At 37.9% G+C, this 18,681-nt stretch overlaps 1 protein-coding gene across 2 annotated transcripts in view; it reads right to left on the reverse strand.

Moving 5' to 3' along the window:
- LOC126184592 (cyclic AMP-responsive element-binding protein 5) overlaps positions 1-18,681 on the reverse strand; it is a 150,029-nt gene that overhangs the window by 28,982 nt on the left and 102,366 nt on the right. The gene's annotated exons all lie outside the window — the stretch shown is intronic.

Consider the following 18,681-nt stretch of genomic DNA (forward strand, 5'->3'; position numbering starts at 1 on the left):
AAGGTGTTGATTGCTGCAAAAAAGTCATTTAATGACAAAGTAATATATAATGCAGAGAATAAAAGCAAAGCAGTCTGGAATGTTATAAAAAGGAAATGGGGAGAGGCAAACAAATGCAGCATAACATACTAATAAGGGAGGGGGATAAGGTAATAAATGATCCACAACACTTAGCAAACTATGTAAACGAGCATTTTTCAAGTATTGAAGGGAAGTTACAGGAAACATTTCCCAAAACAAATATAACAGCTGTAAATAATGTTGCACTAAATACAATGATGTTACTTCCAACCACAGAGAATGAAGTCAATAAAACTGTTCAAAAAATAAAAAAGCCAGTAGGCTCAGATGAAGTACCAATGTGTGTACTGAAACAATGCATGGAGATTATACAAGGCCCTTTAACTAAGATAATAAATGAATCCTTCACATCAGGGACATTTCTAGGGCAGTTAAAACAGGCAAGAGTTGTACCTTTGCTTAAGAAAGGAAATTCAGAAGACATAGAAAATTACTGGCCCATTTCCCTGCTGTTACTGTGCAAGTCGCCAAAGTGACGTCAAATCGAAAGACCTGCACCCGGCGAATGGTCTACCTGATGGGACGCCCTAATCACACAACATTTACATTTTTACCGTTCTCAAAAATAATAGAAGCAATTATGAAAGGCAGATTAATGAATTACCTGAATAAATACAATCTTTCAAGCGAATCACAGTTTGATTCCCAAAGACGCGAAAATATGGAGTCAGCCATAGTAGAATTCACAAAAGTTGTACCTGATGCTCTTGACAAAGATGGGTGAGTTACAAGCATATTTTTGGATCTTTCTAAGGCCTTTGATACAGTCAACTACAAGATTCTATTAAATAAATTAGAAGCATTAGGAATAAGAGGGGTAGCTAATGATTGGTTTCGATCATACCTAGTAGATAGGGTACAAAGAGTAGAGATAACACATACTTCAAATAGATCTAAAAATTTAGTAAAACACTTATCAGAACCAAAATACATTAATAGATGGGTTCCACAAGGTAGCATATCAGAACCAATACTATTCCTGATATACATCAATGACTTTATCAGTAGGGTTACTCAAAGTGAAAAAATTCTCTTCGCTGATGACAGCAACACAGGGTGTCCCAAAAAGAATGACCTGTTTTTAACTTGTAATAATATTGAGACAAATGTCACTAGGTAACTGAAACAGGGCTAGATGAAATCAGCATGATCTAGAGTTTCAGAAAAAATCCGCTAGGTGTCACTACGAGCGCTGACCTGGAGCATGCAGCCAGTCTCGCGCAATATGGCATCCGCACAACAGAAGGCATATTGTGTTATTGAATTTAGTCATACTCAATCAGTGATCACAGTTCAGCAGGTGTTTCACATTCGTTCTAAACCACCATCACCAAAGAACATTTGACGGTGGTATAAAGAGTCTGAAGAAACAAGGTGCCTCTGTAAACGCAAAAGTCCTGGCCAGCAAGTGTTCCTGAACAAACAGTGGAACAAATCCGATGAGCATTTGAGCGGATCACCCTCAAGTCTACACGTCATGCTAGCCAAGAACTTGCATTACCGTGCATGACAGTGTGGCGTGTGTTACAGTGTTGTTTAGCCCTCAAACCATACCAATTACAACTGGTACAAGCTCTTCGAGATACTGACAATGTGAAGTGAGTGGACTTTAGCAATGCTATTATAGAGTACGTGGAAGATGACACTTTTATGTCACTGTTGATATTCAGCGATGAGGCAACTTTCCATATCAGTGGTAAGGTTCACCGTCATAATGTGTGTATATGGGGCCTCGAAAATCCTCATGAAACAATTGAACTCGAACATGATTCACCAAAAGTGAATGTTTTTTGTGCTGTTTCACATAGCAAGGTTTATGGACCCTACTTTTTTGAGGGAGAAACTGTAACAGGACAATCATATCTTGCAATGCTATGGAACTTATTATTCCCACAACTTGACTCTGACAATTTCATCTATCAGCAAGATGGAGCACCACCGCACTGGCACAACAATGTGCGCAGTTTCCTCAATGCCAACATGCGTCAATGTTGGATAGGGCATACAGGACTGCGAGACCAGGCTTTACACTCTTGACCTCCTAGGTCCCCTGACTTAACACCATTTGAATTCCTCCCCGTGGGGATATGTTACACAATGTGTTTATGTTCCTCCCTTACCTCGTGACATTGATGAACTGAAAACCAGAATATCAGCTACTGTAGCTTCAGTGACAGAAGGTACTTTACGCTCAGTTTGGGATGAATTCGGCTATCAGCTAGATGTCGTCTGTGCAGCCTATGGAGGACATATTGAACATTTATGATGGATTTTTATATACTTCTGTCTTCTCTGAGTGATTTAGTGTGGAATTTGTTGGTGTTAAGCCCTTCTTCCTAATAAATAATTTTATTTAAAATCAGGTCATTCTTTTTGCGACACTCTGTTTTATAGTCACTGAGAAAACAAGAGAACTCCTTGCAGACAAAGCAAATTAAGCTCTCAAGGAAGTTTACAATAGGTCAATAAGCAATAAAGTGACATTGAACATAAAGAAAACTAATGCCATGAATTTCAGTTTGGAGAGGGAAAATAGCAATGTTAAATTAAATATAGATGGGACCTCTATAGACTGTATAACAAATGTAAAATTTCTAGGAATGAATACTGATTCTCAGTTGAAGTGGTGTGAACACACAAAGGTACTTGCAAACAGAATGTCATCTGCATGTTATGCCCTCAGAATCCTATCATCAGTGTGTAACATGCAGTGTTTTTAATTACATATTATTCATAAGTACACTCAGTTCTTAGCTATGGCATTCTTTTTTGGGGAACAAATGCACAAAATGTGAACAAAATTTTCAAACTCCAGAAATGATCAATAAGAATAATAACCAAAAATAGAAGTCGAGCTCATTGTAAAGATCTGTTCAAAACACTGGGGAGTTTAACCGCTCTGTGTGAGCACATTTACCAGTTAGTTGTACACATAAAAAATAACATTGGTAATTACTGTAAAAACAGCTCTGTCCATGACCATGGAACAAGAGCTAGGCTCAACTTAGTACAATAAATTACCAAAAGAGATTAAAGAAATTGCAAAAATACACTTACTTAAAAAGGCAGCTAAAAAGTACCTGTTATGCAATACATTTTATACATTGAGGGATTACTTAGATAAAACAGAGGAGGGGTTTAGTAAAAAAATACGTTATACAAACACCTCCACACTATGTTTTTCCCTTCTTTTTTCCTTTTCTATAAAAACTTACCTTCAAGCTATGCATAGCCCAATACCAACACCTCTTCATCTTTCTGAGCTCAACATCTCACTCATTATATAGGGATGCTGACTCAGTTTGTCAGGATAGCAAATGGGAAGTTGCAGTACAGAAAATGGCCCAGAGATCACCAGAGAGAGAGAGAGAGAGAGAGAGAGAGAGAGAGAGAGAGAGAGTGTGTGTGTGTGTGTGTGTGTGTGTGTGTGTGTGTGTGTGTGTGTGTGTGTGTGTGTGTGTGCGCGCGCGCGCGCGCGCGCGCGATCGCGGGGGTAAGTGAAGTGTTATGAAACAACTTGTGTATAGTGTGTGCAGTGACTGATAGTGAGATATGTGTAAACAGTGTGGCATTACATTATTTACTAACTACTTCTAATACTAATACTACTACTACTACTACTACTACTACTACAACTACAAAGGATTGTCACTACAATGGGATCAAAGACATGCAATATTGCCAGATTTTCAATACAGCTGAAACATAAATTTGCTGACAAAAAATAAAGTTGCATTCAGTTCTGTCACAAAATTTCTTTCATCTATTTTTTCCCATGTTAACTCTGGGAACTGTTAATTTCATTAACTAGAACAGATTAAGGAGAAATTTTCTACTTTTAAAAAGAGGAATGTAAAATTTTAAAAAGAATTATGTTCCCATTTACAGTAAATTTATCATAATCAGTTACAACATATGAGTTAAACAACTTGAATTCATTAACCATTACTACTCTTCTGTTATCATAAAACTACACAAAACAGATTGTTACAGTGCAAAGGTCATATTTAACGAGTGTCACTTCACAGGACTTTTAAGGAATTTTTACACAAATCACACACACTGCATCACTGGGTGAACGAAAGAGACATGTCCTTAAATGCCTCTGTGTACCCTGTAATTTTCTTGCGTCGATAGTCTCTATGGAAGTGATAGGTGAGGATTGTACAATATTCCTAGATTCCTCACTTAATACTGGTTCTTGAAACTTTGTAAGTAGGTTTTCATGGAACAGTTGGCATTTATCTTCAAGCAACCAGCAGTTCAGGTTTTTCCATAATTTCCATGACACTCTTTCGTGGCTCAGACAAATTTGCCACCATTTGTGGTGCTCTTCTTTGTACATGTTTAAAAGCTCCTGTCAGCAGAGGCATGCACTGCACACTGACAGCCTGTGCTAGCTTGCCTCCAATGGGCTGGCTCGCATAATGTATGTAGGCTTGGTCCACCCTAGGGTCCACCCTAGGGTCTACCAGAGTTGGCCTGCTGGTGTGTTAACAGCTCACATACCACATTACAGACTGAACTCACTGAGTGGTTTGCTAGCTTTGAGAGCCGAACCCACCTATCATCTTTAGACAGCAGTGATCCCTACTGTGTGCTCTGGCTAATAGTGTCACTGACTTCGACAAAATTAAGAAGAGAAACAAATTATTAACCATCAGAAATTCAGTGTTTTCTTCTATTTCTTATAATAAAATGTCATCCCTCATTTTCTTGGCAGTTACTTATTAGAATGAAGAGGTGGCAATTTGAAGAGTATTTCATTTGTTGTCTCTAAGCTATGTGGCTATAGGTAGAAACATGGAAAGGTAATCTATTTTAAATAACTAGTGGGATGCCATTATGGTGTGTTTATTGAAAAACACTGTATTACAGGTAACAAACACACTGTTAAACACGCAGAATTTCAAAATTATGTAAAACTGAGCGCGCAGCTTGTGCAGAGATCAGGTCTGGATAGCATCCTAATGCCAACTGATGAAATTGGGGTGCAACATAAATCTTTAGTACACTCAGTATAACTTCTGAACTACTTGTATGCTGTTGGCTGCAATGGTACTTAATGATTACTGCTGACTGTATTTGCTCTTCCAAACAGCATCCCATATGAGCAAACCAGTTGCGTCTTTACCAGTGGTTACTCGTATTTTAGGTACTTGGACACACATGGCTTTGTTTAAAAAGAATAGCTAGATGGAGTCATAGCGTTAAGCCGCGCATGTCTGCTTTCGTGTCCCACAGCTAATTCACTGCAAATAATAACCTGTAGCTGATCCTGTAGTCAAATGGTCTATGCATTGGCTAGTATTGCAAGTAAATAAAATACACAGAAACAAAATAAAAGTTAATAACAAGGGTTCTATTGTAAGATCTGCAACTGATGCAAATGACAGAGAATGGTGTTAAATAATGTTTATTCAAGAAAGGACATATCTCAAATAAACAGGAAGTGATCCTACGATATTCAATTAAAATGTGACAGAAATTACCCTTATCAAATGCAGTAAGGTCATGTTGAGAGTGTTACGAGAATGGTAGCAAAATCCCCAAACTAAACTGTCATCAAAGATATGCGAAAACTAAGTCTATTGCATAATTGCGATACATGAAATATTCACCAGCTCAAACAGTTCGAGTTAAACACGATGATTTAGAAATTATCATACATGATACTAAGAATATTAACACATACAATGTCTGTCCTGAGTTCCTTAATACAAGTGAGAAAAATTACAGTAATGTTCTACGGTATCAGCTGTGTTCTGTGATTGGCTGACAGCTGCAAATGAGGCAGCCACCATCTTGATTTCATTGCTTACAAAGCTGACATGTGTAATACTTGAAGGCTTTTCTATTTATACTTGCGTATTACAAAAGTATGCAGTTTCAGTGATACACCAAATTAAAGATTTCTCCAAAATGCACCAATTTTAGTACAGGTTGTTGTGCTTAACAGACAAGAAGTGCTACTTTGCTACCTTTACATAATCAATTACACAACATAAAAATGGCGACCTCAGCAGTAATGGTTTAATCTGTGATTGTAAGATGACCAAGTATTCTTTGAATGATGAATTTGGGAAAAAAACTTAATGTTGTAATTGAGTAAATGCAGTAAAGGAAATGAAAATTACCTGCAGTTTTCTAGGTTTATTAGGCAGCTTGGCTATGGTTTACAGATGATTTTCTATCTTTATCTGCATAAGTGTTGACCTTACCTTCAAATTCTGCTTAAAAAAATTCTGACTCATATATTCCAGTCACACTTCCAATCTCTTGTGAGTTAGATTCCCTTCAAAAATTAGAGTATTGCAACGGCCATTCACCACCATGAATCAATCTATCACGTATACAACTGAATCATGCATGTTACCATAGGCAGGTCTGCCTTCTTCCAGCACTCGACACAAAGTGCCAGAATTGCTCCCTTGAATTCTTCACTTGAAAAGTCCTACTCTCCACTTTATTCCCTTAATGTTCCATTGGTATTTGGCTTTTTCATTGGCTGAAGGCCATCCCCTTCAAAAATACATTGTTCTTTAGCTCTACAGACATTATTTAATTCAACTTGACCACTTCCTGGACTAAAGTAATATATTACAACAGTATTTAAATAAAGAAATGTTATAAATATCCAGTCACACTCATATCATTCACAACAATTACAAATAAAGAAGTGCTTTCATGTTAAAAGAGAACAAATTGCCATTAAATCTTGTTTAAACAATTATTTATGCTTTCTTGACAGGAGCGGTTTTGGATCTCTTTTCAACTGTGGTGTTTGCTAACACATGAAACTGTCCACATTTAAATCAGCACAGTTTTTAATAGCACCCACAATCAACATTTGAATGAAGTTACTGGCAAAACATTAAACTGTTTCCATAATGAGATTTTCACTCTGCAGCGGAGTGTGCACTGATATGAAACTTCCTGGCAGATTAAAACTGTGTGCCGGACCGAGACTTGAACTCGGGACCTTTGCCTTTCGCGGGCAAGTGCTCTACCAGTCTCGGTCCGGCACACAGCTTTAATCTACCAGGAAGTTTCATATCAGCGCACACTCCGCTGCAGAGTGAAAATCTCATTCTGGAAACATCCCCCAAGCTGTGGCTTAGCCATGTCTCCACAATGTCCTTTCTTTCAGGAGTGCTAGTTCTGCAGGGTTCGCAGGAGAGCTTCTGTAAAGTTTGGAAGGTAGGAGACGAGGTACTGACAGAAGTAAAGCTGTGAGGACAGGGCGTGAGTCATGCTCGGGTAGCTCAGTTGGTAGAGCACTTGCCCGCAAAAGGCAAAGGTCCCGAGCTCGAGTCTCGGTCTGGCACACAGTTTTAATCTGCCAGGAAGGCATTAATATTTGACTGAGAGTTATTATCGAATCTCGAAGAGAGGTAAGAAGCCATCTTTCGGCTTGTCTGGTATTCCATCTTTTATTGGAGCATTGTCTCCTGCAAAAAGGCCATGCGAGCTACAGCCACCAAAATTCCCAGCTTTGGAATTTTCCCATTTCTGGTGAAGCTACTCCTCTCTGCAGTTGACTGGCAAGAACAAGACACGACGTGCCCTCAGCCCTGGGGCAGCACAGCTAGTCCTCAGCCACACACATGCCAATTCACCTGCCTTCAATACCAGCCCTGGATGTATGAATAACTTGCTTACATACTCGTAATGTAACAAGACCAAATTCACTGAAGTGTCAAAGAAACTGGAATAGGCATGCATCTTAAAATACAGATATATATAAACAGGCAGAATACGGTGAAGCAGTCGACAATGCCTATAGTAGACAACAAGTGTATGGCGCACTTGTTAGATCAGTTACTGCTGCTACAATGCCACGCTATGAAGATTTGAGTGAGTTTGAATGTGGTGTTATATTCGACGCATGTGCGATGGGTCACAGCATCTGCAAGATAGCAATGAAGTTGGGATTTTCCTGTATGACCATTTCATGAGTGTACCTTGAATATCAGGAATACGGTAAATATCAAATCTCCAACATCGCTGTAGTGGAAAAAGATCCTGCAAGAATGGGACCAACAACGACTGAAAAGAATTGTTCAACATGACAGAAGTGCAACCTTTCCAGAAATTGCTGCAGGTTTCAATGCTGAATCATCAACAAGTGTCAGCATGTGAACCATTCAATGAAACATCATTGATACGGACTTTCGGAGCCGAAGGTCTACTGGTGCACCCTTGATGACTGCATGACCCAAAGCTTTACACCTTGCCTTCGCCCATAAACACTGACATTGGACTGTTGATGACTGGAAACATGTTGCCTGGTCAGACAAGTCTTGTTTCAAATTGTATCATGCACATGGACACATACGGTTATGCAAACAACCTCATGACTCCATGGACCCTGCGTGTCAGCAGGGGACTGTTGAAGCTGGTAGAGGCTCTGCAGCGGTGTGGGCCGTAGGCAGTAGGAGTGGTAGGGGACCCCTGATACGTCTAGATATGACTCTGACAGGTGACACATCTGTAAGCATCCTGTGTGATCACCTGCATCCATTAATGACCATTGGGCATTAGACGGACTTGGGCAATTCCAGCAGGACAATACGACACCTCATTTGTCCAGAATTGCAATACAGTGGCTTCAAGAACACACTTTTCTGAATTTAAACACTTCCACTGGCTACCAAACTCCCCAATTACTGAGCATATCTGAGATGCCTTGCAACATGATGTTCAGAAGAGATCTCCACCCCCTCGTACTCTTACGGGTTTATGGACAGCCCTGCACAATTCATGGTGTCAATTGCCTCCAGCACTACTTCAGACATTAGTTGAGGCCACACCACATCGTATTGCGGAACTTCTGCTTGCTTGTAGGGGCCCTACACAATATTAGACAGGTGTACCAGTTTCTTTGGCTCTTCAGTATCATAAATTTCATTTGTTTTCTGATATAAATAGTTTACTGCACAGTATTAGCAAAGTTACGCTCCCCCTAGCATTTAATATGCTAAAGATGGCTTTTCATAATTAATGTTTGATAAATTAAATGTCTTATCTTTGTGACTAAATGTTGGTGGGTACCTGGTGTTCAGAATCTCCAAGTAGGATTCACTCTCCAGGCTTACTCGTGTTCCTCACATTACTGGCATAATTCAGTGCTATATGGCATTGACAGTATCACTGTCTGTATTCCAAGACTGGGGACATCTTCTTACTCATTGCTATAACAATCTACATTGCTGCCCAAGAAAGCCAGTAATGCTTATTAACTGCAGCATCCCAATATGTTAAAATTAGCACATAAAATTTGGTTTTTCTGAAACACATTCCAGTTTAGAAAATAAGGAAGGTCATAGTTTTATAGCATGTAAGAGTAGCCTTTACATTTTGTCATTTTTCTCTATTCAGCAAACTTGCAAATTTCCTAATTGTTACAAACATCCCTAAACAAACATTTTTTATTAACCCATTCATTGCTAGAGACTTGCTCTCTATATTCTGTGCTGAGAGCAACTTTGTTGTCACTGTAGTACTTGCCTAATGCTGCTACCTCTGCTGAGAGATGGCATTTCGGCCATTATGAAACGCCTATCATCCGATTTTAAGAAAGCTGTTATGTGAAAAAAATTGATTTTTGCTCATCTTACAGTCTGATGTCTTCACTCAATAAAAGACTGAATTTTTTTTCATTATTCATCATCGTTACTGTGCTGCATCAAATTAAATAAAACATTGCACAAAATTTTAAAAGTGTTTGCAGAGGTAAAAATGCATTGCATAAATTATGCCTATGGTTGATTTAGAGCTCATACACTGCTGCATACAAAACGTAGCCAAGATACTAAAATTTTATTTAAAATTGGGAGCATAATGATATCTCATTTTGCTATCTAGCTATTGGTTTTTGTAGCCAGTGGACGAATATGTGCGACTCTCCCATTTCCGTCCCATCACACCGGGAATCGTGGTCACAACGATTGTCAATTTCGCTAACGGTTCCAGATATTGAAACAAGACTTTTTGCAAATAATATATACGAAGAGGCACATATGCTGTATGAAAAATAATTGAAACTTTACTCACGAAGATATGGAATTAACTTGCTCACAGCAGTGAGAGGGTTGGCAAAACAAGGCACTTAAACATGTCAACAGCGTTTAAGGAAATCCTAGGGGTCACATTTAAACACATCGTCAACACCTTGGGAGTGGCACAGCATGACATGTTAACTCGTCCACAATAATAAATGGTTAACTGATTTCTTTGGAGTCTTATTACAAATAAAACTAATTTTAGACATTTACGGAAATACTTCCAATGCACACTAACTTTCTTTTCCTTCAAATTACAATAAGATACGTATCCTATTTGCCATGCTCTCGCAGTAGTAACATTCACTACCATTTTTAGTTTAGTAAACAACAAATACAGTGAGGTTAACATATAATATGAAATAATTCAAATTCATGACCCTTTACTGAAATGCGCAGATGAAAAACAGATAGTTATTTACAATAAACTTATTTTCAATTACTTAGAAAGTAATCATTCTGCAGATCTCATATTTCCACAACTATCTACAGCTGGTTGTATTCCGTATCACCACTTTTTAAAATCCTATCATTAAACAAACATAAAATACGATTTATGATACCTTTAACTATGGCTCTTTGCCATTTATAGTACATATATATGCTATAAATGTGATATTTACTTTCTTTCCACTTAATTATGGCTCATTGTCACCCACCATAAGCACATGTGACTCTACGGTCATCACATTGGAACACACAACACTGACAATTTTTCTTTTAAATCACTTTTCACTCAATTTTTGAATGTAGTAATCCTCAGTACTGTGGTTCCAGCAAGGCCAGTGTTGGATGCCATCATCAGGTGGCCCTTAACCACATGTTTTTCTTTCCGTTACTCTGGCTTTGACCTTTGGCTTCGGTCATCCTGTCATCATGTCTTCAATTTTTCCCACGACTCTAGGTATCATGGGTTATATTAGACTTACGTGCAACAAAAGAAACCTCTTTTAGAAAAAGCATACAAATTATTATTATATTTTCCCCAATGCTTGCAACTTGTTATTAACTTTTCTTGCCCTAGTGGCATATGAACACTACTAAAGTTCTCAAATATTTGGTTATGTAATTTCGATTCTTTATGTATGAAATAATATTCTTTAGTTAAGCCATCTCATAAAGAAATCAACCCATACCATCATAAACATAGTATTCATATCCTGTGTTTACAAACATCTCCTATTTTGATGCTAACATTCACTACCATTTTAGTTTAGTAAACAACAAATATAGTGAGGTCACCTTGACATCCCTGTGTGAGTCAGCACCGACAGCTGGCTGTCACATTCCAAAGAAGATCATTAGCAATGAGACTCACCTCTACCTAACGCTCTTTAAACGTCTAGCCAGTCCAAACTCCACCCTGTTCATTCATCATAATGTGCCCAAGTACTGGTAGCCTCTTGTACACTGATAAACATTAAGCAAAATAAAATTAGTTACAATAATTAGCTTTAACATTTGCTGTGTTCTGATAATCATATTTCAATACTTTATATAATACATTCTATTCTACTTCATATTCTGTCTGCCAACAACTTCTTATTTGTCCACAAAAGAGGTACTTTTTCCAGCATATGGTATTATTTCACTACAGCTGAGCAGCATTCCCATAATACCAGGATATTTTTTTATATCTGCAACGTTATATACTCTTTTTACCAAATGGGACCTAGGATGTGATACCTCAACTGCATTCATATGGGCTATTCTACACATGATATATTGTCCTTGAAAAGTTCTGTAAAAATTCTCTGTCTTGTCATGTCATTAGTATTGGAAGATTTTTCACCAACTTTCATTAAACTTGTCTTGCTTGAAAATACATTCTGGTATTTCAAAAGCAAATTTCTTAACTCTTCCTTTACAGTTTTGTCAACTAATGACACTTCAATCTGGCACCAATATGTCAATAACTCTCAGCACTGTTTCTTGATTCCTCATTTCTAATGTTTCTCATAATAGTTGTTTCTTTTCTGTTTTTCTGCTATCTCTAAACCTCAAACCTCTGTATTGGTTAAACTGGTTCGTTCAATTTCTCTCTCTCTCTCTCTCTCTCTCTCTCTCTCTCTCTCTCTCTGCCCCCCCCCCCACCCCAGTCAGTTTATTAACTGCTCATAAAGACCTCCTGCAATGGCGCATTGCTGCTAGTGTTAATGATTGCTACTGCTTCAATACCATCAACTTTAACACTCAAGATAAACTGATAATTCCGTTTATTATCTGCCCTTATTCATTTCCCTCTATTAATGGCTTTTTTGGTCATGATTATCATATTGACTATTATGTACTTTTGGAACTCCAATCAAGATCCTTTCTGTCACAATCATTATTCTGTCTATTATCACGGAAATGTAAATTCTCATTAATGTTTTCTTTTTTCACAACCACTCTCTTACCTGCAGTCATGAAAATGTGCACCACTTCATTGCCCAACCATTCCTTTTCTGGGAAAACAATTGCCATATCCTTCAATCTGATTTGTGGGAATGTTGTTTACATTGTTACTGGTTTTGTTCTCATTAGCCTTTAATTTCGAACTGATGCCCTTCCAACCATTACCCTTCATTGCTTTTTCTGACAAAATGAACACATGACACAGTCATTCAACACATTCCTATTTTTCTTTCTATGTTTCCAATACTGAGTACTTTTCTTTCAATAACAAACCAGTACAACCACAGTTCTTTAAAGAATCGAACTCCCACATATAAAACAACTTCAACTGTAAAAACCCATTCAACAGTCAAGATCGCATAAAATATTTCTATATTTAAGACAACTGGTTTCAACAGACTTTGCTGTCATCTTCTTGTATAACATGTTCATTTTACATTGAACCTCATGCACAAGATGTCAAGTGGACAAAAATCAATATCTTGTGCATGAGGTTCAGCATAAAATTAGCATGTTTTACAACAAAAATAGTTTAAGAAATGAAGATAACAGCAAAGTCTGTTGAAACCAGTTATCTTAAATAAAGAAATATTTTATGCAATCTTGGCTGTTGAATGGTTTTTTACAATTAAAACAAATCACCCTTCAGTACCCTCAAAATAAGAAAATTCAATCAAAAGAGTATCAAATTTCTGATTACTTTACAAATGACTTAATGTCTTTCATATTTATGTTAAGCATGTAAGCAAGAAAAAGTTTAGACTAGCTTTGAAATTATGCTTCAAGTTTGTTGGAAGTTGCAAAGTGCTCTCATTATGGAAGTGCTGCAAATGAAGCCAGTAGTAAAGGAGTAAGAAAACATCATGCCTGATGCTGAAACCTCACTGCATGAATAGTGAAACATAATAAGGGATATACTTTTTTCCATTCACCATTGTGTGTGTGTGTGTGTGTGTGTGTGTGTGTGTGTGTGTGTGTGTGTGTGTGGAGGCGAAGGGGGGGGGGGGGAGGGAGGGAGGGGGAGGATCACAGAAAGAGTTTTGTAAAGGTTCAAAATTTTTGGTAAGGGAATCTGCTGAGTGTGCCCATCACTGTAATAAGTCTCTTATTGTGATAAACTTTAAAGATAAGATTATGACAACATTTTAAATTTTTGAATTTGGTCAATAATTACGTGAAATATTGAAAATAAAATTTTTGTTCGCCCTGAAAGCTATTAGGTACAAAGCCTGCTACAGTTACCAGATTCTCAGATAGCCACTTAGTAATACAGAAGAGAGCAACAACTTTCAAGCAGTGGTCTCCATTGATAACACTTCCACTATTATTATTTAGTGTAGCTCTACTTTTCAATTTTGAATTTAACTTTTTCTTTACGTTTTCAGCAGACAGTTCAGTGTCTATGTTATTAAAATCACTGATCTCATGCTGAATACCATTTATTTCCTCAAACACCTCCTTTACATTACATACAACAAATCTCTTAAAAGAACCTACATTAACAGATAGTGTGGGCTGAAGCTTTTCATCTGGGCCTACCTTATTACAGACTGTCCTTTTAAATCCTTCAGTCTCCCTACTAGCAGTGTTTTGGAAAGTATTACTAGCTTTCTCCTTCTCATCGTATTTTCACTAGGTTCAACCTGAATGGTTTCACTCGTGCTCACTCTGCCTGCCAACCTACTCCTTATCAAGTTTTGTTATTCTATAAAATCCGCCATATTTTCATTTAATCCTTTAATTCTCGCTAGTTTCTTCACCAACTACTGTATATTTTCAGTGAGAGCTACCTTGATATTGTCATTATTTTCCTTGCTATCTTTCCTTATTTCATTAAGCTCTTTTTAGTATTCCACAAGATTCTCCTACTTTATCCACACGAGCCCTCTCAGTACCCCTGTTAGATGACTCCATTCAACTGTTAGTGTCCTTAAAAGATTCTTATATTTTTTCATTATTTTTACTTACCAAACCTTGATATCATATCCCACATTTCTTCTGTCACTTTCTACTCCACCATTTTCCCTAAATTACTCATCTTGCCTAGTCTTATTTATTCTGACTTCTCTCAATGATAATGTACCCCATAGTATTTGACTGCAAGTATTTAGAGCTTCCACTGTAGCCAGTGGAAGAAAGTGTCTGCATCGCATCCGTGCCCTGACCTCCAGACCTCCGAGTGTGCACCCCCAGCATTCCCCACACTGCTCACACTGTGACTCTGACTGCTTCCTAAAAGCTCCCTATCCACAGCAATTCTTCCCCATATACGTGACTGGCCTCGCCATGTATGCTGTTGCTGTCTTCTTTCTTTATCGTTGTCTTGTCATTTTGATGACAGTTCACGATATTTTACTCATGAGGTCTTTGTAATCCTGAGACTCAAATTAAATTTTTCTGTGATGCATACTCTTATAACTCTGTTTCAATGTCCACAAACCATGTATTACAGTCACCTGTAATTCACAGTTTACTTCCGGCACAATCTTATCTTTCCAATAATTTGTGGCATTGTTTGTATTCTCTATCTACACCAATATTATTCCACAATCGTATCTCTTTCCACAATCGTATCTCTTCTGACACACTGGATGCCAAACTGTATCTATTATCCTGTATTAGGGATTGTTCAACAAATCTGCAATTTTGATGGTGCCTTTGTTGATTGCACATGGTGCATCGTGTGCCGCTTGTATCTCTGCAGAAGAAACATGTAAACTGACCACCACAAGCTGCTACTATTTAGGCTCATCTTATGCCGCCAGGCCACTACGTGAGCCATCGTAGGATGCAAAATTCACATCACCTCACTGCCTGCACTTGTTATTGTTCCACAATACTCGGAGCTCTGTCTCAGATTATCATCAGACTACTCTAAAGTCACTGTGAGTGTACATGTGGAACACAGAGAGAGAGAGAGAGAGAGAGAGAGAGAGAGAGAGAGAGAGAGAGAGAGAGAGAGACTGTAGAGAGATTATAAGATAGACAGTCATGTATTCTTTATCTGAATATACTGTAAATAAATACATTTATGCTTTAATTATTCTATAGTGTTTGGTGTGTTCTAGAGTGTTCAGCCACATCATCACACCGAGGAATGCAAGACACACTTCTGGTTCCAATTTTGTTATTTGTGACTACCTGGATCCATGGAAGAAGATTCAATATCTTGCACACTGAACTAATCAACATCTCTTTCAGTGTCAAAAGAACTAATAAAAATTTTTCTTTTCTAATAAAGCCAGGAACAGAATGTGTCTAGATTTCATCATTTTTGCATTATCATTAAAGTGTTACTACATTTGTTATATCTATTCTTGAAGTGATTAAAATTTTGTATGAAATGGCAACTTCTGGCAAGCAACCACTCATTGCAATTATTCTGTTTCCGAGCCAACAAATCTAAATTTTGCTACAAAGCATAAGGAAATGGGGAAAACTCAGCAACTGACAATGACAGAAGTTCAGAATCCTGATAGGCAGGTGCCACCTCATCCCTTCCATTCCTCTGATGAAAAACAAGAAGAACTGATGAAATATCAGATACACTTTGACAGCACTTCACAGCCTACAAAAGCACAGGTGACTCACAATGTTCCTTCTTTTTTCATGGGGAGGTGTGCACACCTTTCGTTCGTGTTGTAAAAGGTTTCCTCAATTAGAACCCCAAAACCTACCCTACGAGGAAGTCATGAAGCTAGGCAAATTTTCTGAAGCACCGATTCATGTAGCTGCTACTTGTTTGAAATTTTTTTGTATACGTCATCAGAGTAATCAATCTTACAGGGAATGAATCACTGAATTCAAGGTCATGACTAGGAACTGCAAATTTAAATGCACTTGTGGAGCTTCTTTTCATGAAGAAATGCTTGGCAGAGCCATTATTTACAACCTTGCAGACAACAGAATATGGTCTGAGATTCTAAAGCATCACAATCCTTGTCTTAATGACATACTTAAAGTAATCAAAGCTCAGGAAGTACAAAACTTTGTGGAAATTGACTTCAATGTGCCTGTTGTTGCAACACTCACTGCACCTAGTTCTAAGTGGGCTCCACTTCACACAGTTCACACTGAAACAGCTGCAAGCCACAGCATAAGCAGGATATAAGATGCCAAGTCACTAATACTGCAAATTCATGTGCTCTGAAGTCTCATGTCAAGTCTTATGACATGCACAATAGCAAATAGCACTTCTTCCACCAAGTGGAATGCTGACACTGTAATGAGTTGAGACATACACACGAAGTATGCCTGCAAAAGTTGTCCAAGGCAAACACTGTACCACTTCAATCTAGATTTGAGCAAATGGAGATTAATATCATCCCACACTATAAAACTTTACCTGCTCGCCTTGGCAATACTCGCAGGAACCGTAAACACACATGCATGAATTGCAAAGCAGCACCCACAGTGCAAAACTTGGGTAATTCAAATCAGCTCTCATCACTTGCAAAAACAGCAAACAGCTCTGTCTCTCACAAAACAGATAAAAGCAATCTTCAGAATGTCAGAATTGATAGTCATATTCAGAGAACTATCTTTACAAATTTGCAATCAACCCATACCATTTCAGTTAAATTCTGATACTTCAGTCGTATTGATTAACCGAAGTACTTACGAGCAAGTGGGACACCCTCAGCTCCGAAAATCATGCCTGTGCCAGTGTTCTCCCGCCATTTGTGATGATGTCGGCTCTGAACTCGACAGATTACAACAAACAGGTGTCTCAAAACCTATTTCTGCTAATAGGTGGGCATGTCCTTTGATTATCACAAGAAAATAAAAGGAGAAAATCAGACTTTGTGTCTACTTTAAAGCTCAAACGGTTACTGATTCTTTCCTGCTTCCATGTATTGAGGAGCTTACAGATCATCTAGAAGGCGGAATATTCTTTTCCAAAATTGGTGTACTCAATGCCTACCTCCAATTTCCCCTGGATAAGGAAAGACAAAAATTTATGGTAGTCAAAACAAATGTTTGTTTGTATCAATACTGTTTCACTCCCTGTGCTAGTTCAATGCTTTCTTCTACAAGTGACATCGAAGGCTCCGTCATGTTAAAATTATTTGGATGATATCATTGTGTCTGGATAAACACCAAAGTGCTCCTCAAAAATCTGGAGAGTCTTTTTCAAGTTTTAAACGATGCAGGGCTTAAGTGTAATTTTAAAAGTGTTCATTTTTCAATGATGAAATTGAATATTTGGGACATCTCATGCTTCAAGTATACATGTATAGGACTTCTGGGCATTACCTTCTCCTAAAAATATACCAGAACTACATGTAGTTCCTGGGCAAACTGAGCTATTGTATCAAATTTATTCTGGACATAACAAGGCACGAATTGCAGATCCTTTGCATCACCTTCAGTGTAATAATGTTCCTTTCCAATGGACAGGAGAAAACAAGCAATCATTCAGGAAGTTGAAAAATGCATTAGCATTGCTTAGTTGCCCATGTCTTATTCATTTTGATCCACAGAAACTGGCGGTGCTAGCGACATGGAATAGGAGCAGTTTTATCTCACAAATTTGGCAACATTTAGTGCGCCATAGCATTCACATGTAAGATGTTGAATAAGTTCCAAGTCAATTACAGTCAGTTTGAAAAGGAAGTCATACCCATCATTTATGATTTCATGAAATTTTATCAATATCTGTTTTGCAGAAAAAAAATTTCTGGTGGATCATAAGCCAGTGACTGTTCTTTTGCCCAATGAAAGACGTGCCCAACAGTGCGGCACAGAAGCTACAACACTGGTCACTACTTCTTTCCAGTTATCAGTATGAAATTATTTACTGCCCTATGGCACAGTATACAAACACAGACACATTATATCGCTTTCCTATGGGGAAATTATTCAGAAATCAATGCATCAGAAGCTCATCATTTTCAGATTCATCACTCTGATTCACAAGGTCTGCAAGACTTCCCCCTCCCGATTGTCAACCAATCACACAAGCTAGTGAACAAGATCAATCATTATGATTGCTTAAGTATAACATTTGGATTGGTTGCCTCATAATTCGACATCCATTTCAGTTGCACTAGTATGCAAATACTATGGGCAACACAACAGCCTCTCTCTTCGGAATGGTGCAGTTTTATTGCATACTTCTAATGAACAAATGTTGGTC

This window comes from Schistocerca cancellata, chromosome 4 (genome assembly GCF_023864275.1).
Source record: "Schistocerca cancellata isolate TAMUIC-IGC-003103 chromosome 4, iqSchCanc2.1, whole genome shotgun sequence".
Lineage (NCBI taxonomy): Eukaryota > Metazoa > Arthropoda > Insecta > Orthoptera > Acrididae > Schistocerca > Schistocerca cancellata.